The sequence below is a fragment of the Copadichromis virginalis genome, linkage group LG17 (genome assembly GCF_057382275.1).
Source record: "Copadichromis virginalis isolate Kocher_CV1m ecotype Utaka linkage group LG17, C_Virginalis_male_GT1.1, whole genome shotgun sequence".
NCBI lineage: Eukaryota > Metazoa > Chordata > Actinopteri > Cichliformes > Cichlidae > Copadichromis > Copadichromis virginalis.
This window is the reverse complement of record NC_140634.1, coordinates 29,993,676-30,019,349: the sequence shown is the minus strand read 5'-3', so window position 1 is coordinate 30,019,349 and position 25,674 is coordinate 29,993,676. Positions and strand designations below refer to the sequence as shown.

General features: G+C 40.6%; 2 long non-coding RNA genes across 2 annotated transcripts in view; both read left to right on the top strand.

The window, feature by feature from the left end:
• LOC146689663 (uncharacterized) overlaps positions 1-25,674 on the top strand; it is a 125,641-nt gene that overhangs the window by 57,147 nt on the left and 42,820 nt on the right. The window lies entirely within an intron of this gene.
• On the top strand, positions 2,250-9,534 carry LOC146689664 (uncharacterized). The gene is made up of 2 exons (XR_014915974.1): positions 2,250-3,101; positions 6,863-9,534. It is a non-coding gene; the product is annotated as an uncharacterized LOC146689664 (long non-coding RNA).

Below are 25,674 nucleotides of genomic sequence, written 5' to 3'. Positions count from 1 at the left end.
CAATAATACATGTTTTGTTTTTCTTTTTTCTTTTTTGCGGAGCTCCTTGAAGGAACATGCAATAATTTGCAGTGCTATAGGTTTTTGACTGACATCAAATTCTGCAATTGTGAACAGGGCTGTAATGGCAATGGAAATCTTTGCAGATACAATTGCTGGCTGCCATTATACACCAGGGCCTCTTGTGCTTTTGTGGAGAAGACATAAAATTGCTGTGCTATTATCTCACAGTTTCCCCTCCTCCTCTCATCATCTCTTCTTGAATAAAGTTGCCCTAAGAGCGAGATAAGCAGGGAGTGGATATACTGAGTTGTTGTTTTGTTTTTTTCTTTTTAAAATGCTCAGACAAACCTGAGCTTGCTGTCAGGAATAGTGATGAATAGAGTTGGTGTACATGATGGGTTTGACTGTCTTTTCTATCTGCAGAAAAGGGGATGCTAAAGAAAAGTATTTACGGTAGGTTTTTGAGTAAATGATTCAGTGGTGTGTAAAGGGATTTCCTATTTTCTACATCGCCCCCGCACTGCCAACCCCTCCTACCATCTCTATAGTCACTTAGTTTCATGCTTGACCCTCAGCCTATCCAAATGCTCTCCTGTTTCTCCTCTCACCATTCGTAGTCAGTTTCCCTCCCACATGCCGCTATTTTCTTCACGCATTACTCCATCCCATCATCATTTGTCTGTCTGCTATTGTAACTCATCAACTCTCCTGCTGTTTTTCTGCTATTTTCTTTTTCCTCCCTTCAGTCACTCCTTCTCGCCACCCCTTCCTCTTCGTTTTTTTTTTCTTCTTCTTTTTTTTTTCTAAGACTTTCTGCCCACTACCTAAGGGAGGGGGAACGGTCTGATGAACATGGATAGCCCGGAACAAATCAGTCTATCGATTTGTCGTTGTATCCCTCGCTCTGCCCCTCTGATCGTCAGCAGAAAGCAAAGTGTTTATTAAGCGAAACCTTCCCAATCTCCCTCTTCTCCCCCACCAAAACGATCGCTGTTCCACCATCCCCCTCACTTGGTAATGGGGAAGCTGTTCCTGGGACCTGTCCACCCAGTTGGGACTTGTTGTTTCTCCCAATTACATTTGTTTAAATGTTCTACCTGCCAGGATTTCTAACTTTTTATTTCCTCACCCTCCCTCCTTCCGCTGTCTAATACAGCCAATTTAAAGTTGGCCTGCACTATACTCAAAGAGAGACAACAGAGCTAGCTCTTATTTATGATGATGCATTGCAGCAAAGGAAAGCCACAAGGAGGAGAGTGACGTGGAGTGAAGTGGAGTGTTTATCAGTCATCTGCAGTCTATAGGGCTTAAATTGGGCCTGAATTTTGTACAGAACGATTGCATTATGGGTTCTTTTGAAAGGGCTGAATTTGATTGAAATGGAAAGCAGTGCCTTCTTGCTCTGAAAATACATCAGTGCTGATTAGATTATGAAGAACTGCAGGGGTGGAAGGGAGGGTGTTCGGAGTGGTGGCAGATATGAGGGTGAAATGTAAGCAAAACATACTGTGCCTAACAGACAAGTGGGAAAAGGAGGAGGAGGAATCTTTAATGCTAGTTCCTTCAACCAAAACCGACAGACTGCAAACACAAGAATTTCCTGGATCTCATGATCTTTCTTTTTGGCTGAAGTAACCTCATATCAATACGGTATTAGCCGGAGTTAGAGGTTCTCTTGCAGAGCAGACCACCTTTACTTTGACTGACAGACAGAATGGATCCATGCCATTCCCAGCCGCAGAGCTCCCAGGTCTTGCATAATCAATCAGCCATTAATGGAGTAAGTGGCTGTGGAAGGATATTAAATGTTAATTGCTGTAAGGTATTGATAACCCCAATTGATCTCCTAGATAATTGCAATCAGCGAAAACAAAGATACATTATATGAGACTAAGCCGACTTCAACTGAAGCCAGTGCTAAACAATGATGAATGGATATATGGATGAGATGTTCTTTGGTTCTTTTGTTCATCTCTTGGGTGTCTATCCATTTCTGAATATTTTAATAATGCAACCCTTGGTTAATTCTCACTGGTCAATGCTTACAAACATGACTATCTTGTAAATTTAGGCAAGTAGGTTTCTTAAATAATGATCACCCAATTCTTATTTGATATGAGTAACATTAAGTTGCCTTTGCCTTTCATAGCAGAACAAAGAGATGCTGCAGCTGTATTCGTCAAGTCTGATAGTCAATAGAAGCTGCAGAATAAACCAAACTAAATCCTATTAAGCATGGTAAATGTTAAGTCTAATTGTTGAATGTTGCCATTGTGTTTCTTAAATTTGTACAGTCTTAGTTTAAGCAGTAGGATCAAAGCCATTCCTTTGATCCTGACCACCTCTCCAGCCACTCTGTGCTGGGGGAGGTTTTATTGTAGATACATCCTAACTTGAAGATCTGTTTGATGTTTGGTAGAGCTTCCTACCCTTTGTATGGTTTCACTGTGTTATCTTTGGTAAACCATACATTGGGTGTGGGGGAAGACTACCCTCTTTATGACCAAGGATGTTGTTCCTGCTTTTAGGTTTTATGACCCTTTGATCAAACACAAACACACACACACACACACACACACACACACACACACACACACACACACACACACACACACACACACACTCACTCACATAACACCCACACACACACACTTACATACAGTGCCTTGTCTTTGTAACCAAAGGGGGTTGCAAGGGGAGGTGTTTTGTAAACTATTGTTTGAAGTTTGTCAATAAAAGGCGGCGAGAGGAGGCCACCAGTGTGGTCATTTCAACGTGCTGGTCACAGACGAGAGGCCTCCCTTGCGCAAGAAATCGATCGAACACTGTTGCCTTGCTTTTCTTTCATGGGAATAAGTCCTGGATACAGCGGGGTCTGAGTTTAGACCCAACATTTTTTGGTCCTTCGGAGCCGGAGCCTAACACATTGCATCCACCGAGGAGAGGGAGAGGACGCCACCGCAACGTCTGGGATGATTGACGTAAAGCCCTGGTGTTTTTGGCTTGCCACCAGGCCGGGAAGTTTGCGCCTGACCTCCCCTCGGGATGGATGACGATTGACGGGATCCAGAGACTCTTCCCATGAACGTAAACAAACAGTGAGTACAGAAGGCCTTAGAGAGCGTCTCTATAACCGTGTGAATGAATGTGGGATCCTAGATACGCGTCACCGTGATTCTGCGTGAAACGTTTGAGTCCCGGGGAGCGCTGGTCACGAGAGCGCACGTGGACCCAAAACAATAGAGAGCGGCTACGGGCTGTGCGTTAAACGTGAGTCCGGGAGCGCGCTAGCCGCGTGAGAGAGACGCAGGCTTCTCCGCCGTTTGGGGCGTAGAGAGTTCTCCGCCATTTGGGGCGTGGAGAGAACCTAGGTTCAGAGTCCGGAATCTCCGCCATTTGGGGCGTTGGAGAGTGTCCGAAGGTTGAATTCTCCGCCATATGGGGCGTTTGAGAGTTTTCAACAGAGAGCGCTAGCTGTGCGTGCAGACGCAAGCGATAGGCCTATGTTGTGTGTGTGTGCGGGCCAGACGTGGTCTGCGTGAGTGTGGCTGATTGTTGTCTTGTAATGGAGAATAAAATGTGTAAGTCTGCCTTAGAAGGAGATGTAAAATTTATGCAGAAAGTTTTACCAGGCAGCACGCAGTATGTAGGTTGTTGGTATAAGAAATGTGGATTTGAAGGGACATTAGTGGAAGTTAAGTGTAAAATGCTGGTAGAAAGAATATCTGTAAGTGTAGCAGGTAAAACAGGTAAAGCGAAGCAGAGGAAGGAATTGCAGTTAGCAGTTGCTAAGTTGTGGCTGGAGCAGGCTCAGAGGAGGAGAGAAGCACAGAATGTTAAAAGAGCAATATTGCAAGAAGTAGTTGTGAAACCTGAGGATGAAACTACAGCTCAATCCACTGCAACTACTCTAGAACAACACCATAGAAAAGCATTAGGAAGAGCAAGAATGTTAGCAGAAAGTAGAGTCAGAGAAGAGCGTGAGAGAGCAGAGGCAGAAGTGGAGGAGAGATTAAAGGCATATTAGGAGCAGCATTGAGTCCAAGACAGACTTGGCAGGGTAGGAAACAGAAAGTAAAGTTAGTGAACACAAACGTTACAACTACATATCCATCCCTGACACAACACAAAAAAAAAAAAACAAAAAACAAAAAAAAAAAAAAAACATATGGTGTTTCTGTAACAGAGTGTGAAGATGAAGAAAGTTTTTCTCCTGATCAATTCCGCGAGTGTGAGAGTGTCTGACGTCATGGTGTGTGTGAAAGGTATCCAGCTGGGGCAGACGTGATTCTGCAGGTCACCTGCCCAGTGGACAAAAAGAAATAAAATAGTTGTGTGGATGAATGATGGCACGAAGAGTGTTTGGTGTTTCTCAGTCTGAAACAGCTGTAATGCTATTTTCTGTTTTGGAGAAAAGTACAGTTAAAGAAAAAAAACAGAGAGAGATGTGTGTTGTTTTAAGCAGTGATGAGAATAATGGAAGTGTGATGAGAGATGAACACAAAAACATACTGAAAATGCATTAACTATACTAACCCCACATGCATATACACATACAATGATACTCATGAGACCAGACAGCATCTTAAGCATGAGATTCTGTTTGTCATCTTGTCCAAGTCACTAGTAAGATGAAAGTGATACATAGACTAGTGGACTGAATATTATAGGAGGACAGATGGTTGCATCATAGAGGAGGAAACAGAATGCTGATGAGAGGTCTTAAATGAGTGAGTTGAGTGAGCTGATTGTGAGTTTCTGGTGTGTGAAGAAGTTTTACCATGGCACACATTTAGTTACATGAGAACTAAAACTGATTATGTGCTAAGACAACAGGGTTATGCTGTATGTTGTGTGTATGGCTGATTGGATGAATGTTTGAGATTAAACTGGCTGTTTGATTTGTCTTTTATTACTAAAGTTGAACCTGCCAATTGGGTTGTTACGATTTATCCCCCTGGCATGAAGAACACGTGTCATGATTTAAACAAGGCCTATCTTTCCTTTATTTTCTTTGATTTCTTTTATTTTCTTTCTTTTATTTTGTTACTTTCATGGTGCACTGAAAGTTTTGTTTGATGATCTCTGTTTGAGCAGATCTGCACGATTAGAATCGAAGCGTCGTCAAGAAAACTGTTGCAAAGTGAGCTTCTCCAAAATTAAAATGGGCTCTTATTTGGGACAATCAGGAAACAAATTCCTGTCCAAAAGGATTCAACAAGGAAATCCAGTCTAAATTATTTTTCTTTTTGAAATGACGTTGTTTTGCTGAGCGTGGAAACGAATGCGACGATAATTTCCACAATTAGCAAAAGAAGGAATCACTGAGTGAATGAGTAAGAATTTTAAAATAAATCGGGAACTGACTGACTGACTTAACACCATTGTGTGAAGTCAACCCCCACTTGACAAAGGTGTGGATGTATCTCTGTGTGTGTCTCTGTTACAGGAGCAGAAAGATGATAGCAACATCTGAGGTTGCGTGATGGTTTAACCTTTTAAATGCCATTTTTATGTTTGTGAATCTATCAGAGGTGTGTTATTCATGGGCTTGTGGTACTCACAGAAGTTACTGTGAGAAAGTGTGTACACACCTGCGCAGCGCTAACATTTGCATTTTTTCTTACAGCATTGCAGTTTTTCATGTGATTTGATGATGTGGTTTTTACCAGGACAACTGGTTGATGTTCTTTCCCACTACAGGATTTCTGGGTTTATATGTGAATGACATTCTTTCCACGGCTAGGGTTAGCTAACTTTATGGTGTTTTTATGGCACCTCTGGAACCTGTTGACCTGTGTCTGACCTCCGTCTGACCACAGTCAATGGGTATTGCTAATGTTTGTTTCTCTGAGAATGCTGTGGAGGATTCGGCAGAAGTGGACAAGTGACATGAGTAAAACAAATAAGAGATTACGATATTTATGGAATAGTTTATTATGGGCTCATTTGCTGGCCACTTTTGGACCCATAATAAATATATGAGTGGAGTGACTTTGCTTAAGAGAAGTCACCGATTACATTAATGTTAACTGAGCACATGGGATGATCCATGTTTGAGGCGAATTATGGTAACAATAGTGATTTAATGATTTGAGAAAACCTGCACATGACACTTGTCTTGCTGATGCTGAATGCTTGTTACCCTTGTGATATACTTGTTTATAAGTGTGAAGTTTGATTTTACTTCCAGATCTTGTTTTCCAGGCCATGATGGTGAGTATGCAGGCTCCTGGTGGAGCCAGTTTTTAAGACAGGGATCCAGGTTTGGTGAGTTGACGCATGAGAAGTGTCCATGCGTCAAGAGGTGGGGTCCAGAATTAATATTAAACAATGTTTACTATTATTGTTGCAGTGATTTGTGTGATTAGCTGTTTATTTACAAGTATTAAACCTATGCAAGTGGTGCATCCATGTTCAGATGAGGCTTTGATGGCCTATAAGTGAAGTTCACTGATTACAATGTGGAATAACATTGAGATGTTAAATAATTTGGAATAAATTATGGGAAAACGTAGGAGATTAATGAGTTTAGAATAAACCTGCAATGATACTTGTCTCTGTGATGCTGAATACTTTATTACTCTTATGATCTACAGTTGGTTGCAAATGTGAAGTTGTTTAAATTTAAGACTTTGTCTTCTGTGATACAGGAGCTGGGAGTTAAACAAGCTGAACATTTAAGTGCTGATTAATGTTCTTACACAGGGTTACAGCTTGGAGTGAAGCTGCTCCAAGGGACAAACCCTGGAGATTGTTTTAGGGAGACTGTGCAACACTCTTGTACATGTCTCATTGGGGAGTTGACACATGGCGAAAGCCGTGTGGCGAGAGGAGTGTCATTTTTTTCAATTTGTAGATGTCGTGAGGTGCCATGATGAGAAGGAGAGACTGAGAGGATCGTCCACAAGATGGAAGCTGAGGCCTGGAGGGAGTCTTCAGGAGGATCGGAGATCACCTTCAGCACAGAGAGCTGTGCTACTGGGCTTCCAAAGGATTGTCACAAGGAGACTTTCAGCGTTGGAAAATGGAACCTGAGGGAGCGTGCCAAGCTCCAAAAAGTGACAGCGCAGAGGAGGTCCAGCGATGGACTTGTGGTTCTGTGAACAGCACAAATGCCAGGTGACTGTAAAATAACTAACAGCACTTTTTCCACAAGTGAAGCCAGTAACTTACTATCCTAAAAGATTAGCTCTAGTTGCTCGTGCTTTACCTCCATGCGTGAGATCAGTATGTGCAGCAGCTTAAGCTGTACAATGTTTCAGGAAATAGTTTATTTCACCTTTTGACATTGTTAGTTCCAGAAGAGGTAGATGTTTACTATTGCAGACTAAACTTACATTTCTGTCACCTACAAGACACTTGTCTTTAATGTTACTGTTACTCTCACAACCACACATATTACCATAAAGTGGTGCAGAATTCTGAATCTGCCAAACCCTTTTTGCCAACGGAGGAGGACACTTCTCATGAGAGTAGAGAGCGCGAGGAGAAGAAGTGTAAGCTGAGGGATGACTTAATAGATGTGCCACTCGTTGAGGGAAAGGTTTGGTTTGTTGATGATTTGAGTTTTACAACAGCAGAGGGACAGACTAGAACACGTTTTACTGTAGCTGACAGTGAGAGAGAGTTATCTATGTAGGACAACTAGCATGTTTCATGTTTGCTTGAGCAGCAGAGATGCTAGCTTTAACGGAAGCGTGTAAAGCTGTAGAGAGACAATATACACTGATAGGCAGTATACATTTGCTACTGTACATTTCTTTGTAGTGCAGTGAGTGAGACGAGGGGTGACAACCTCTACAGGGAAACCTGCAGAACACACCAAACTCTTGCAAAATCTGCTGGAGGCAGCGTTATTAACCAGTGGAATTGCCGTTTGTAAATGTGCAGCACACATGTGAGGGAAAGATCCGGTTGCATTAGGGAAAGTTTTTGCAGATAAGATCGCAAAAGAGGCAGCTTTAGTTAAACATGGTGTTAACCTTTTATCAGTACAGCATTAGCAGACATGCAGGCCCACTCACCTACTGCAGGACAATAGTTGTGACTTACAGAGGGAGCAAGCTTGCAGGATGATTTTTTTTATCTGTGTGATAAACCAGTACTGCCTAATAATTTGTATAAGACTGCTGCTATTTTGAGCCATTGGCTATGCCATGTCTCAAACAGGAGGGAGATGAGCAGTCGTTATACTCACTCTAGGATTATTAAATACTTTAAAAAAAAAACTTTTGCAGACATTAAAGTTAAGATTTAGGAAGACAGGCAGGACATGGTTAGACTGTATAGAATAAGTACACGAGGATTACTCCAACAGAGAATGGTCTGACTCTTTGAGATTACACATGTTAGAGGATTTAGAGTTAGAGTTAGAGTTCCAGTCTTCTGTAGTGATGATAGAAAAGCAGAAGAGAGAGCATATTAGCAGATTAGATGCTTGAAAATGTTTAAAAGTAAAGTAGTCATGAGAACAAATGATCTGCCAGATGATTCTGTTTCTTCGCAGGAGCAGAGCCTGAAGTCTGGAGATTGGATGATGATAAGGCCATGGAGAGGAAGTGCTGGTCCAGTCCACGATGGGAAGGTCCATATCGGATGCTGCTGACGATGACCACAGCAGTGAAGATTGCTGGAAGGAACACTTGGATACATCAAGCGCACTGCAAGAAGGTGACACACATCCAGGCCAGCTCGGAGTAAGTGGCAGGAAGACCGGGAACAAAGGGGGGGGAAAGCCTCCAGGGCCCCTCGTCTCAATCCGGTGAAGAAACCAACTGAGCCACAGGTACTCATCAGAATGGCTGGGAATGTGCTGTGCATCTTCTTGTGCCTGTGGAACCTGAGTGGGATGACAGGGAGCGCACTGGGACAGAGCGAACCACACCAGGTACCCGCATGGGTTTTCAACAACTACTGGTGGCAGTTTAAGAACACAACCGCTCACATAAACAACGAGACCAATGGTTATGCTTGTGATGCCACTGGCTACACATTCTTCTGGACTGTGGCCCTGTAGCATCACTGAGAGCGAGACAGTTTGTTTGGTTGCTTTAGCAACACATCCAGGAACACTGCCAACTTTTCAACTGCTCTGAACCTGAATGGAAGGTTGATTCACCAGTAGCTGGGAAGGTGAACTGCTCTGGTAGGACAGACCTGCTCGTCTGACTCAAAGAATATGACTTGTTGCAGGACATTATACAGTTAAACGAACTGGAAACAGGCCAATTTCCTATGTGTATGAAGGACAATGGATTAGCCCAAGTTGGAGATTAACCATGGAACATGGCAACATCACCTATTCTTTTGTCTTCTGCAAGAAGGATGTAAACAGAGAAACCTTTTGTCTACATTTACATCATGAACACTTGAGGTTTTGAGCCAAGAAGATCAAAACACCTTGATCCAATTTCCTTTACAAAGCTTTTTCTGCGGTGACAACAGGACAGGAGAAGAGTTGTAAATGCAGATAATTCACAAGTTGACTCTAACCCCCACAGGATGCCTACAGTGAAAAGATTTGGGGGGGTTGATAGGAGTCATAAAGAAGGGTGTTGACTTGCTGCAGCTTTGAAGTTAGCTGAGAGCCACATGGACAAACAATAAAGTCAACTGATGCATTTAAATACCTATGTCTATATACAGTTGGATTGTAGTGACACATGATTTTTGAGAATGATGATTCTTCTTGTTTGACCTTTGACATTCAGTTGTTTACTTGAAGAAATACATAATGAATTGCACGACAGGAGTAGATCCGCCACAAGGCTGGATAGCTTGGTTACCGTCTGGTCCTTGGTGGCATCTTCTTTTGAAAATATTAATTCCTGTTTTTGAACTGTTGACATTGATTTGCTTATGTACAGGATGTAGTTTACTGTGCATGAATGAAATCTACACTGACACTGTCTGAACAAAGGGTGCATAAGTTGAAATTTAAGAACAATGACAAAAAGGAGGGAAATGTTAAGTCTAATTGTTGAATGTTGCCATTGTGTTTCTTAAATTTGTACAGTCTTAGTTTAAGCAGTAGGATCAAAGCCATTCCTTTGATCCTGACCACCTCTCCAGCCACTCTGTGCTGGGGGAGGTTTTATTGTAGATACATCCTAACTTGAAGATCTGTTTGATGTTTGGTAGAGCTTCCTACCCTTTGTATGGTTTCACTGTGTTATCTTTGGTAAACCATACATTGGGTGTGGGGGAAGACTACCCTCTTTATGACCAAGGATGTTGTTCCTGCTTTTAGGTTTTATGACCCTTTGATCAAACACAAACACACACTCACATAACACACACACACTTACATACAGTGCCTTGTCTTTGTAACCAAAGGGGGTTGCAAGGGGAGGTGTTTTGTAAACTATTGTTTGAAGTTTGTCAATAAAAGGCGGCGAGAGGAGGCCACCAGTGTGGTCATTTCAACGTGCTGGTCACAGACGAGAGGCCTCCCTTGCGCAAGAAATCGATCGAACACTGTTGCCTTGCTTTTCTTTCATGGGAATAAGTCCTGGATACAGCGGGGTCTGAGTTTAGACCCAACAGTAAATTAAAGAAAAATCTTACATTGCCCGCTCATTTCCGGTTTCATTTTCTTTCTTGAAATCCGCAAGACTAGCTTTAATGGTTCACAGTTAAAAATTCTCTTTTTTTAAAAATCTTAAAATAGGCCTATTGCAGACGTTTGTTCTTTTTCTGGTGGAAAAAAGCATTTAACTCATCTTAAATCCAACTTTATTCAGATTGGCTCGCGACAAAAGATTTAAATGGCAGATTGGTGTTCACTTCTATGGTCACAGTCAGAAAGTATGCTGTGAATCCATTGTAAAGGGCAGCAATATAAAAATATAAAAAACATATTTTTCCAGCAAAGTCTAGGTAGGATACATTTTAACTGGTTGCCATAACAGTCTAACAAATATACAGTTCCATGTAGTTTCGTTCAAGATGAAAAATTACTGGCTTGACAATAAATCTTTAGGATGTGAAGAAGCTTTCACTTATCAAACTTTGTCTGTGTGTAGTGCTTTCTTCTTTTCCTCTTTATTGCCTCCTTCAAAGTCTATATTCTGAGTATGCTGTCTGCAGTCTTTACAGGGAAATGTCTGTAAATGACTTGTTGGAAATGTAAGACAGCAGCAAAAGTCAGTTCATTATAGATTAACCCCTCACTGAAGGTCGATTACAGAGCAAAGCAAATCTACAGCCTCCAGTTAGAAGAGAAAAGTCAAGACTTTTTCGGTTCAGTGTACATGCACTCATGCACACACAGTGTGTGTGTGTATATGTTAATGTTTTCACATGAGCAATTCATATGCTTGTGTGTATGTGTTTGATGATTTAGGGTGGGGTGTGTAGATAGTTGCAGCAACTCCCACGCCACCTGAGAGGAATTGGCAGACCCTGGTGAGGCGTCGTTTCAGAATGCCCGTTGAATAATGCATGGCCTCAGAGCATTTGGACCCTCTAATACCACATCACTGTGAGACACTCCTCCTAAGATCAATAACACTTAGAAGCTGCTTTATAATGAAGGAGACACTAAAATTCCATCATCAGGTAATTAGTTGAACTCTGCCTCCCATTCCTCACCCCACCTCTCCAATTTTTTCTTTGGCCATGGTGCAACACGAGGCACATCACTTGTTAAAGAGCGAGTATGAGTGAGAATGTGGAGGTTGTGGATTCCCCTTTGATGGAGTGTTTCTTGAGGTTTGATGAGGAAATTTGTCAAGGCAATTTGCAATGTTTCAACGCCAGAATTTTAGGGTTAAAATTGGAAAGTTCCTCTCTGGGATTTTACGTGAGTGCTCGCTCTCTGATTGTTTGCAATATTATTTGCTCTCTTCACTCTTATAACAAGGCATAGGGCATATTACATTCAGTTTTTAACACCAGTATAGATGCAAGTAAGTCAATTTTAAGGGTGAATCCAGCCATTAGAGGCTGGGATTGAAGTATGTTTTTTTTTTCAGTCACATACAGTCCATTTTGTATAGAAGCCGCGTTCTGTGAGAATGCTTTTATAATGACTGAAGGAGCTTTGCAGACAGGAGCACTCTCTGCTCTACTCCTTTGGGAGGTCAAGGGTCAGGAAGCAGTAATGCAGTGTAAATGTACTGGCATGGGATTTAGAGTTCATTAGAGGTCCATTATAGCCTTTGAATGACATCACTCACTTTTGGAGTAGGAAGGAAGAAGTACCTGCAGGTGTGCAATTTATCATAAAAGGCCTGTGGCTTAGTGATGTTTTTTTTCCTGTATGATCTAAGGTGATCTAAAGTGATGGTTAAAACTGTCTTCTACTCTTACATGTGCAGTGAGAAGCTTTGAATACATTCTGTAGGGAAGCAGTAAATCACCTCAGCTCATAAATGTTGTTCATCTGTATATAGTTACAAAAAGTAAAACTTAAGGGCAAATCCTTTATACTGTAGGGTCACTTTCTTGATCTAGAAGAGGCTATAAATCCTCTTTTTGCCCCTTCTACCCCCCTTTATTCATATTCACTAAAAGCATCTGCAAAATCCAGTGCTGTCGTTTGCAAGAAACCAAATTTATTCAGTGAGAGCAAGGGGGGAGATTACCATTGGGCAGCTTACATGCTTAATTTGGACCAGGTCCAACTTCTCATTATTAATCTTTCTCAGTGTTTATTGCGAGAGGTAGGGGAAGAGGTGGAGGTAAAGAGGGAGCAGTCATGGAGTCATCCATGGCTGTATGGTTCTACAGGGGATGTCTTCTCTTCACTCTCTGAGTTCCTGAGGTCAAGCTTAGCTCCAGCGCTCTTTGGCAGTCTAGAATAATAGAATAATGGCATAATTAACTGGCAAGAAGATTTTACCCTGGGGACGTGCTCTGCTGCTCCATTAGAAGAAGCTGGAGTCTTGGTCCTGGCTGTAATTAGGTCTCCATGGGTTCTAATTGTCCTGCAGTTTTACAGTTTAAATGGTATGACTTTGGTAGATTGGGATCTACAATAAGGGAAGCTAAAAAAAAAAGAAGAAATGTGTGTACACAAGGACAGAGTAAGTTTGTTATCAGTGAGAAGTTTATTGAGCCAAATATATTTTTAGCAGATGAATAAAAACTCAATCTTCGAGAATAGCTGTCACATTCTTAGTCCATGGTGTAATTTTGTAACATTGGCTGTACTGTCTTTGCAGATTGGAAGGTTGGAGGGTGTAGTAAGACACACGTAGCTCAGTCATAAGATACAATACAGATCATTAGGGGTATAGTAGTTGTGAAGCTGAGGCAGCAGAAACAAATAACAGTGTTTCCAGTTGTAGCTTCAGCAATGTGTGCTAACTCAGTAAGCTGTGTTGGAGCAGTCAGATACATTGCAGTATACATTCCTCATGTTTGCAATGATTGCCAGATTTCTGATGTTGCTTCAGAGGTGGGCAATAGGTAAAATATCACCTTTGTGTTAAATTTACAGAGTTATATCCTTATAATATTATAATCCACTGTGCAATGATCCTTTCACACTATGTGCTCTTTAGTAAAAAAAACCAAAACGTTTTTGCGCATTAAATTGGTTGAAATCTTGCAAGTGCTCAGCAGCTTGACAGTAGACTGTTACTTTTCCATCACCCCGCACAACATTTTGATATCTTATCTGGTTCTTGCAGCATCACGTTCTTAACACAGAAGAATGTGTGTCTTTAATAGTCTATTGACTTTCTGAAGCTTCAACAATGCACTGGCCAGCAAGTTCTAGTTCTTCCACCCTGAACACACAGCTCTAACTGATCCTCCATTGAAAGATATAGCAGTAGATATTGGTTTTTCTACACAGCCACTTGTACTGCACTGGATAGAGAAGAGAGCTCTTCTTCATTCCTGTTTCTGATTTATTTGAATTTTCATCACCTCAATTGATCGAGACCCTTTACTCAAGGGACAAGATACAGACTAAATGACTATTGACTGCCAACTGTTTGAAAAATGCATTTGTCAGACCACCAGTGCTATTGATGAGGGTGTATTAAAAAATGTATCTGGAGAATCAATGCAGAGGAAGGAGAAAGTCCATAGCAGTAGACTACCAGCGAGTGTTTTGCTCTCTAATTTGTGCTTTCTTTCTATCTGAAGCTCTGACAAAATTCCTCTTTTTCTTTATGCCTTTTCTTTGTCTCTTAGTGCTTATGTGCTAACTGCTGCTGGTGCAATGCAGTAAACTAGGGGAGCTAGAGACGCAGGGTGTGTGTGTGTGCGTGCCTGTGGAGTTGTAGCAGAGGCATCGACAAGCATCTGTGGGTTTACTGTCTCCGTAAATCCCACTTACCCACTGCACGCATGCAAACGCTCCACATCAAGAGATACTGACCTTTTCTTACAAGTTCTTTTTTTTAAAATCTCAGTGCAAAACGCCAAGATGAATCACTTTGGAATTTAAATGGCACATGAATTCTTTTGGGTCAGTAATGAGGTTTAGGATATCGGAGAAATTACAGAATAACTTAAATTAAAGAGTGAAACCAATTTTCAAAGAATATCTTATATTTGTGTTGTTTTTTTGATGGGCTTTCTGTGTTATTGTCATCACATGAAACCATGACAATAATGAACACACTATGCTCTCCAGACAAAACTGGAAGAATCAGATCACTGTCTGGTGTTACCTTTCTCACATGTTGCACACAACGGGACACATAGTTGTGGTCATACGTTTACATTCACTCATCATAGATATAATAATTTGGGGCTCTTAAGGATTTGTTTGTTTTGTTTGTTTTGTTGTTTTGTTTTCAGGGTGGAATGGTTGTACAGCATACATCTTTTTAAAAAGCCCCCACAAAGTTTGTTTGCACAGACCCAGCTTTTAGCCACAAATTTTCAAAAAGGTTTAAGGTCAGTACTTGAGGAAGAACATTTCAGAAGCTTAGTGTTAGCCTGCTTTATCCATGCCAAAACCAGCAGGACAATGATGCCTTGGCATCATTGTCCTGCTGGAACACTGATTTGTATCCAAATTTTAACCATCTAGCTGTTGATCTGAGTTGAAGAAGTTGGAGATAGTCCTCTTCCCTCATTATTCCATTCATTTTGTGTATACCAGTATGTGTTGATACAGATTTGAAAGCCTCATCTTTACTCCTTCAAACATATCTCTTGTCATTGTGACAATTGTCTTTGTTTCATGTGAAACATGAAACTTTTTCTTCAGAAGGCTTGACCTTGATTTGTCCATGTGGGTACCTGCAAATTTTAGTCAATTTTAAGCTTTCTTGGTCAGCACGCTCTCATTCCAGGTTATACAAAACTCTCTCCACTGTGGACAGTGATGCTGGTGTTCCAGTAATTTCTAATTTATGGCAGGCTTGAGCCTTTGTGACTCTACGATTTTCTGGATGAACCCCAATCAGTTTCCTCTCATCTGAGGATGACAATTTGGTGGTCTTCTTACAGACCTTTATAAAGTGGTGACACATCAGAAGAACTTGTATTTGCAATTGTTTGACCTGATGACCTCGGGACCTGCAGTTGTTTAAAAATGTCTTTAAGAGACCTTCCCAACTTGTCCAAATTACTATGGCATTCACCCATGATGAATGTACAGTGGGGCAAAAAAGTATTTAGTCAGCCACCGATTGTGCAAGTTCCCCCACCTAAAATGATGACAGAGGTCAGTAATTTGCACCAGAGGTACACTTCAACTGTGAGAGACAGAATGTGAAAGAAAAATCCATGAATCCACATGGTAGGATTTGTAAAGAATTTATTCGTAAATCAGGGTGGAAAATAAGTATTTGGTCAATAACAAAAATACAACTCAATACTTTGTAACATAACCTTTGTTGGCAATAACAGAGGTCAAACGTTTACTATAGGTCTTTACCAGGTTTGCACACACAGTAGCTGGTATTTTGGCCCATTCCTCCATGCAGATCTTCTCGAGAGCAGTGATGTTTTGGGCCTGTCGCCGAGCAACACAGACTTTCAACTCCCGCCACAGATTTTCTATGGGGTTGAGGTCTGGAGACTGGCTAGGCCACTCCAGGACTTTCAAATGCTTCTTACGGAGCCATTCCTTTGTTGCCCGGGCGGTGTGTTTTGGATCATTGTCATGTTGGAAGACCCAGCCTCGTTTCATCTTCAAAGTTCTCACTGATGGAAGGAGGTTTTGGCTCAAAATCTCACGATACATGGCCCCATTCATTCTGTCCTTAACACGGATCAGTCGTCCTGTCCCCTTGGCAGAAAAACAGCCCCATAGCATGATGTTTCCACCCCCTTCACAGTAGGTATGGTGTTCTTGGGATGCAACTCAGTATTCTTCTTCTTCCAAACACGACGAGTTGAGTTTATACCAAAAAGTTCTACTTTGGTTTCATCTGACCACATGACATTCTCCCAATCCTCTGCTGTATCATCCATGTGCTCTCTGGCAAACTTCAGACGGGCCTGGACATGCACTGGCTTCAGCAGCGGAACACGTCTGGCACTGCGGGATTTGATTCCCTGCCGTTGTAGTGTGTTACTGATGGTGACCTTTGTTACTTTGGTCCCAGCTCTCTGCAGGTCATTCACCAGGTCCCCCCGTGTGGTTCTGGGATCTTTGCCCACCGTTCTCATGATCATTTTGACCCCACGGGATGAGATCTTGCGTGGAGCCCCAGATCGAGGGAGATTATCAGTGGTCTTGTATGTCTTCCATTTTCTGATGATTGCTCCCACAGTTGATTTTTTCACACCAAGCTGCTTGCCTATTGTAGATTCACTCTTCCCAGTCTGGTGCAGGTCTACAATACTTTTCCTGGTGTCCTTCGAAAGCTCTTTGGTCTTGGCCATGGCGGAGTTTGGAGTCTGACTGTTTGAGGCTGTGGACAGGTGTCTTTTATACAGATGATGAGTTCAAACAGGTGCCATTCATACAGGTAACGAGTGGGGGACAGAAAAGCTTCTTACAGAAGACATTACAGGTCTGTGAGAGCCAGAGATTTTCCTTGTTTGAGGTGACCAAATACTTATTTTCCACCCTAATTTACGAATAAATTCTTTACAAATCCTACCATGTGAATTCATGGATTTTTTTTTCACATTCTGTCTCTCACAGTTGAAGTGTACCTCTGGTGCAAATTACTGACCTCTGTCATCATTTTAAGTGGGGGAACTTGCACAATCGGTGGCTGACTAAATACTTTTTTGCCCCACTGTATGTAAACTGTTCAACTTAAAAGGTTTACCTTAACTTTAACTGTACTAACAAAAAAGGGTTGCTAACAGCTTTAAAGACTAGCTAACATCATTTCTTGGGAATGAAATGTAAGTTTTAACATACATGCTAAGAAATATCTAGAAATTTCAGCACAGCACTGCACGTGTAAGGACAGCTTACAGCCTGATTACTAGTTTGAGTCAGAAATCCTTTTCCGCTGCATGACCAGACGCTCAAATCTTCATATGAAAACTGAGATTGCAATTAGGGTATTCTTCACACCCCTTGCATTGTCTTCATTTATTCAATATTTGAATTTGCAAATTGTGTTTGAATTGCAGACTAATCAGAATTGCAGTCATTCATGCAGAAATGTTAGCTGTCTTGGAGCTAGCTGTACATTTTGACGATTGTGTTTGCTGTAGTATTTTAATGTCCTGATTTCATGACTGGCTAGACTTTATGGAGGAGATGATGAAAGGTGCAACAGTCCTCACCATCTCGTATATCATGTCCTCTTTACACACACACTAGCTTGGATTATCTCTCCTTCTCTATCTCTCTCTATTTTATCTGTCCCCATAAGCTGACGTACCTTCCAACTAATGCTCTGTCAAGATCATTAGGTAGTGATGGACAGCTTTTGATGTATGTCATCATTCACTGGTAGAATGTGTGTATGTTTATGGACTGAAGCAGGAAGGTTCAATCAAATTGGAGGACCTGTGTAAAGGTGTGCAGAGTGACCTTTGAGGTTTGAAAGAACAAAACACAGGAGGATGGAATGATGATGGGCTGAGATGAGAGGAAAAGAGTTGGGATGGCCTTGATTTAGTTTCGCCCTTATTGCCCTGAAAAAAAATAATGGAAAAGAAATGGTGCTGGGAATATGTTTGAAGTGCTTTGAAGTAATATTGATAGTGTTGTTTATAAGTTAAAAGCCCAGCAGATGAAACAACCAGCTGTGTTGCTCCAAATGAAGCAGGTAGACCTATTTATGTCTGATTTTGGCAGTAGTGATATGTGCCTGTTTAATTATTTTTGTATTTCAAGAGGTCAATTTTCTGAAGCTCTCTGATTTAAAACCAATATATTTTCAGTGCAGACTAAACCAAAATGTGTGATTGATCAGGGTACAGTCTTAATTCTTTCTCTTATAGCAGTGTAATGTTGAAGGGGTTCAAGTGTCTGAGTCGAGAGGACTTTGGAGATTTTAATTAGGGGATAAGGGGGGGGGGAAGGGGGGGGGCATGAACCCAAGCTTGCTTATCTCAAGTTGGGTAGGTAAATGGCTGAAGGTTCAAAGGTCCAGATATATTGCTTCCTCTGGGAGGAATGCGTGATTACGCAGGCACGTACGTGTGCGTGCTTTATGTTCACGGACACCTACTTGTGTGTGTACGGTTTCTGACTCCCAGGCAGATAACAAAACTTGTATGTGTGATGAATGACACTGTAAACATTGAACCAGGCCAAAACTGTCCCCTGAGGACCGTCCACGTTTGAATGAGATCAGCAGAAAAAGTCCTTATCAAGCCTGTTAAAGGCCTTTCCTTTGCGTTAAGACGGAATGTGCTTTGCATCCTAATGTCATAATCTATTCTTCAATAAGCCTGAACGCAGCAGTTAACACGCCCTCTGATAGTATCACACTGTGTCCTCACTGCAGCACAGGTGAGTCCTGCCTGCTACTGATAAATGATTCAAAAAAGCAATAGAGATGGCTAAAATATAGCTGACATGACACCGCCTTCTGATGTTATCAGAGGAAACTGCCACAGCCTCCATAGATACTGAATCTCATTAGAGACACTGAAGTGTTAATTTTAAGGGAGAGTATTTTCCATCTCTTCATAATTCAGAGAGACTGTTGACGTTTGAAGGGCCCTGTCATGAGGTGCCATGTGTTCCCTTGTGGATGATGCCATCTGGCATGGTTACAGTGGGCTGCCGAGGCCACAGTGAGGGCTTTAACAGCTGATGTTTAACTGGCACCAACTTGAACCCTAAACTAGGCCGAGTGTGTGTGGGCAGCAGCACTCCCACACCTACAGTCTGCTAAGTTATACTGCCTCTTGATGACAGATGTGGCAGTGCGAGTGCCAGAATCTGCTAGAAAATAGATGACTACAGGCATGTTTCATGTTGGGACACTGTAGGTGCCAACATGAAATCTCAAGACTGCTGTAAAAATAAATAATAAAAATATAACATTTAATTGGAAGTGCTCATCAACCTGTCCTCTGTTTCGAGTGACAGAGGCTTTTAGAAAAAAGGTGGAACCACAAAGAAGAGTACAATGTAAACCTCTCAGAGAATGAATAATGGATTATGGAGTGAAAGAAAAAGATAATATGGGTGGAAATAAAGAGAAATGGGAAACTGATGATTGACAGTGACAGGTAAGATAAGAGAGGGTGATCAAAATTCACCAGCTCACATCTGCATACATGCAACAGGCGCATTATGCAGAAACCCATCAAGGCTAGGCTGTTGATAGCTTACGGGTCCTGCAGTGTTTTTATCTGCACAATAGAGCCTCAAGAAGTGCGCTGTCCATTTTATCTTGGAATTGGGAGTTATCTTTTTACATTTTGTGAGCTCATCCAAACTTATCCATCTTTCAAAAATGCTGTTGTCAGTACAAATACCCAAGTCTGATTCTTCTCTCACACACTCTATAAACGAGATGCCTCTCCCTTGCTTTTTATATTTCTAAAAACATTTAGAGTGGTGACTCACTGTGTGATTGATGCCACCTTCAAGATAATAAGCAGTGCTAGAGCATTAAGCTCAAATCGCTCTGAAAATTACTGTTTCTCAAATTGTGCCTGTGAATCCGATTGCCATCTCAACCTTGTTACTGAACTTAGAAGTGAAACGGGGAAAAAAGTGAAAACATTATGAATTCTTGCACGGATATACTGCTTGACATGTGCGTTCTTCATACTGAGGTCAGATGTTAAGGTCAGAACAACAGTACTGAACTTTTGGCTTGTTTGTTGTTGTTGTTTTTTTATTCAGTAAGGTTCAAAATGAAAATTCACATCCTCTGCAATAACACGGCTTTTTTTTTTGTACTCTCTTCTTATGGTGAGGTCAGTTCTTTCTGGAGAAGAAAAAATGACCCAGCAAACGTTTTGACCTTAAATAGCCATCGACTGGCATTTATTTTCTTGACGTCTCGCTATGGTTGAAAAACAGTTGCAAAAGAAAAGCAATGCCAACTTTGAGACATACAGTACTCTGCAAAGATCCTGAGCCACTAATTTCTCTGTATTTTAGTAGGAAAATGTAAAACGGGTCAGTATTTTGTAGAACTACGTTTATTCTTCAACACAGCCTGGACTCTTAGGCAGCATTCTTGTAATTTCTTTAACTAGTTTTCTGGGAATAGTTCTCCAGGTTTCTTGAAGGAAATTCAACTCTGTTCTTTGAATGATTCTGCCTTTTGTTCTGTTTTATGTCAAAATGATCCCACTGTCAGACACGTGGAGTGGAGAGTGAGTATGGACCCAAATTCAGACAGCGGAAACAGAACTGAACTTAAACTAAGAGTGAGCCTTTATTAATGGTTGACATAATCCAAAGGAAAAGGCAAAAGGGAAACGAAGAAGACTAACCTAACCACACCTAAACTGGGAAAAATAACTAAAACCTCAATACATGCCTCTGAAAGCAGGATGACATGGCAACCTAAAACATTAAACATGAAACTCGAACATGGACATTAAAACATGGACCAGGCCACAGACACAGACCATCCGTCGAGAAACAAAGGAAAACACACACAATATATACGCAGTGAGTAACGAGGAAATTTGCAATAGGAGGGGTACACAGCTAAACCTAATCTGACATGACGAGACAAAGGGGAAGCAAAACTGAATATACTGAACACTGCACAAGGACTATCAAAATAAAACGGGAAGCATGAGCCCCGGGACGTCGGGCTAGCGATTTTGCAACCCCTGGAGTTTAACACTATGACAAATCAAAACAGAGACAAGACTAGACACTGACGAAGGGAGAACATAATCACTACAAACTGAAGGAAAACAAAAGCACACTCTAAGCATGTCAAAAGAATAACTAAAAACCTAAGGGCTAGAAATGATCAAAAGGGAACATAGTACCAGGATTCCAAACATACATCACCCAAAGAGAATAACTCAACTGAGCATACTATTACACCCCAAAACAGCCCAGTCCAATGACACCCACACTGCGTTAATAATGTTGAGTTCTTTCTAGGGAGGCTGATCCTTGATTGGTAGTGCTCCACTGTGTGTTTTTCTATTCAGGTATGCTTTTAGAGACTTGGCAGTGTCTTTGAGATCATTGTCATGCTGACAAATGAAGCTGTTGCCAATCAGATGCTTTCCAGATGGAATTGCAAAGTCAATCAAAATCTGATGGTACTTTTCTGCATTAATAATTCTAGGAATTTTGGCAAGATCTCCAATACTTCTAGTGAAATGTAGCCCCCCAAACCATGACAGAGCCTCTGCGGTGTTTTACAGATGGATCCACTACCACTCAAAGGACACACTCACTGTTGTACTGTACCAATCTCCTGACTTCCTCCTGCACACAGGGCTGTTCGATATAACGATATATATATCGGATGACGATATAAAAACGTCTATTGTTTCATGTTACCATCGTATTGATGGTCACTGTAGAATTTATTTCTTAAAGTTCTCCCTTATATTTAAAATAACCATACTACAGACGGACAAGCGACTGCTTTTATGCGTTGTTGTTAGCAACAACGATTGCGTGGCTCCACCGTCCACTTGTTTATATTCCACATAAGCCTTTCACAATAAAGCTGAAGATCCTGTTGAGATTTTTCAAAGTAAAATGAATCACGCGAAATAGTATGCAGAGTGTTTACGATGAGAAGCAAAAAAGAACCGTCAGGTGCTAAAAAATAAATCTTAGAACAGGCTTTTCCCAGCAGCACGCTGTGTAATAAATACTGACAAAGAAAATGTGGCCATTTCAACTTATGAATAAAAATGTATAGCTTCATGCATCGGTCAAAACACTCGACTCCAGGTACACGACGCCCAGTTGAAAACAGTAGATGGATGAGCGAAAGTGCTAGATGCATCGCTCCGGATTTCTTTCTGTTTCTTAAGGACATGACTTTAATTTGGTATAGATACTTTTGTGGGCTTGACGCTTCTTCTTTTCTCCTCCACTTGTCCATTATCATCAAATTCTTTTTAATTCTCATCATAATTAGGACTGAGACCTGAGGAACATCATCTTGTTCTGACATGTTTCTGAACAATGAATGCAAGTAAAGATCCTTGAATTCTTTAAACTGCACACAATGTTTTGGAATCACCTTGTTAGTATAAAAATACTATTTTATATGTGTCGGTATACTGTGTTAGCTTTTACATCTTTTGTAGATTTGACTAAAGAAATCATGTATTTTAGTGACAGGCTGCTTGTAAAAGTACCTAAAGATACAATTTAAAATTGGTTCATTGCTAAGTCTGTTACTTGTCAAGTCAAAACTGGTTCATACCGTCTGCTAGATGCCTTTTTTATGCTTGAATAATTCATAGGTCATTGTTAAGTGGCTAAAAAAAATCTTCAGAAATTGGTCAGGTACAAGGTCTGGAATGAAAATGAGATAATGAAAAAGCAGCTCAAAGAAAGACTTTTAAATGACCTTCAGAATACTTGGGTAACTATTGCTCAAGAGCACTTTAAAAATGACAAAGTCTGGCTCCTTGGGAAGAAAATATAAAGAAATGAGGGGTTGCGCAAGATTTTTGCACAGTAATTAAAACGTGCTGTTAGCCCAATGACTTTCCGTGACTTTCCAACAAAAAAAAAATCGATAATAGTTTCATATTACCCATAAATCAATCTGAACAAAATGAAACTGTCGATCAAGAGAGGAGGAAGAACGTCAAAAAAAGGTACCATAGAACAACTTAATTTACATGTAGATGAGACTAAATGGCTCACAAGTTTTATTTTATTTTTTTAAAAAGGCTGAAAATAGTAATAAAAATCTGCGTATGTGAAGAAGACATTTCGTGGCTTTGTCTGCTCAAAGACTTTAATTTATTTACTGAAATAATCTGAAACGTTCTGTTTTACATGTGAACACATTTATAAAAATGTTTTTCCAGTGTTTCCCTGGAAAACCATACATGCATTTTTTGTCAATCTGAGTAAGCTATTTTTAAAATTGTTAATTCCAATATTGGTATGTATTTAAATGCCTTGCTCAACTGTACGTTAATATAGTTTGAGTGCTAATCATTCTCACTCTGATCACATTTACTCCATATCAAACACTTCTAACTTTACTAGTTAAGAGGGCGACTTCATCACAGCATCATGTTTCCATTCAGTCTCACTAACATTGATTAACGTAATCAGAGATGCTGCATCTTGCACATAAATGAGTTTGAGATTGACGCTTCAGTTTATTAGCCACAAACTGTCTGCACTGGTGAAGTGTAATTAATGCTCTCACGCTGACAGCCAGTGCCATGCAAGCCACAATGTTGTTGTTCTCAACACAGCATTCATTTTTAAACTCATTGTGAGTTTTAATATTGGCTTAAAGATTTTAGCAATGCAGCAAAACACTAACATTTAGGCTTTAAAATGCAGAGTCCGAACCAGTGACTGACATCAGATTCTTTATCATATAAAATTACCTAAAGAGATGTTTTTGAAACAACATATGAACCTTTCCACTAAAAAGGCCCAGACATTTGGAGCTAGGACAAACATGGCTCACATTTGACACAGTCAGTTTTACTTGACTTTACTGCACCTACATTTTGATAATGGAATAAGCTGAAATAAGATTAGATATTCCTCATGTAAACATTGAGCCCCAAGTTGATGATTTTAAAATTATATTCAGTAATCATTTGGCGATTGATTCAAATTTGCAAGCTTTAAAATAAGAATTTATCCCAAGACATATATTATGACATTAGGGCCCAGACCCCCCTGCTGTTAGGCAGATATCCGCAAATATAAAGAAACCACAATTACACAAAGTGTAGTAGAGTTTTCAACTATTTGTATTCATTGCATGGTTATATCATCATGCTGGTGCTCAGACATTAAGTTTTTTTTCACCATACCTGTGTTTACATTTCCTTCTTGCTTTGTGCTTAGACTGATCTGCAGGTAGCACCTGTTGCTGCTTTGTTAATCATCGTTTTGCACAGATTGTCTCTGGCCCTGTTCCAAAACCCAATATAGCTGTTTGCATAAGGTATAATGACTGAACACTGTGCTTGATTGAAACACGCAGTCAACAACTTAGTAGCATAGCACTTACCACAAAAAACTCCTCATCTCTGAACGAATGAGATCTGAACTAGCATTTTATATTCAATTACCTCTATCTTAAGTGGTTGTTATGTCGTTCAGCACCTGAGAATATCCTACCTTTAGAATTTCTTTTAGGTGTTTAGCCTTGACTCAACATTAGATTCTAAGTGGGGTTGTGATTGATTAGCGCTCGCTCCTCTCTCAGTAGAACAAAGACTGAAACCACCAAACCTCAAACTGTTCCGTGGGTGCTGCAGATGGCAGCCCACTGCTCCAAGTCAAATTCATCTATTTTGCAAGATAAGTGATTCTTTTTTTTCACCATCTTCTATAAATGTGAGCAGTTGACTCGGGTATTGACGAAGAAGAGTCAAAAAGTTTGAAACTCTGCTATTAACTTTTATAAAAGGTTAATAGCAGGTTTTACTTGCCTTTATAGATACCAAACTCCATCTACCTGTAATCTCTAGGTCAATGGTCAAATGTTTAGTTAATTAATGATCGTATCTAATCAAATTCCATGTTAGTAGAACAAGCATTACATCAATAGCCTTTAAATATTAATGGTTTTTGGCAGCAGGAGGAAAAGATTTGTGGACTTGCTCAAAATCATGCGTGACTACTGCCCTAATTAATATTTATTCTTAATCCGAGTCAACTCCAAATTATTTGACTCTTCCTATTTTAAATTGAAAAAGGGGTTCAGTACACTGCAGTGATATATCATGATCCCGCCTGCCTTTGCAGTCAGGCAGGTAAGATTTTCTTTGGTTGACTGCAGCCCTTCTTATAAAAACCTCATGCATTTTGCAGAAGTGATCACATTACATGAAGGGCTCTTGCATAACTACACTGTTCAAGTGAAATAGATTTACAGTAATGTGTGGTGTCTTTATTAGGGGAGCCTCAAATAATGACCTGAGGTTAGACGTGCTCGGAAGTTGATTTCACAGGTAGCTGTTCAGTTGCGTCATAGCGCTTCAAGCTGTGGATTTATCGAGGCAACGGAGCCAAATCTATTTATCCCTCTGCTTGAAAAAATATCCTATCTTTCGATTCTAAAAAGCTTCGATCTTTCCAACATTGTGAAGAAGTCTGTTGACTCGCTTTTTTTATTTTTTATTTTTTTGTGAGATGTGATAAATTACTGATGGTCTGTTTCAAGATTTATG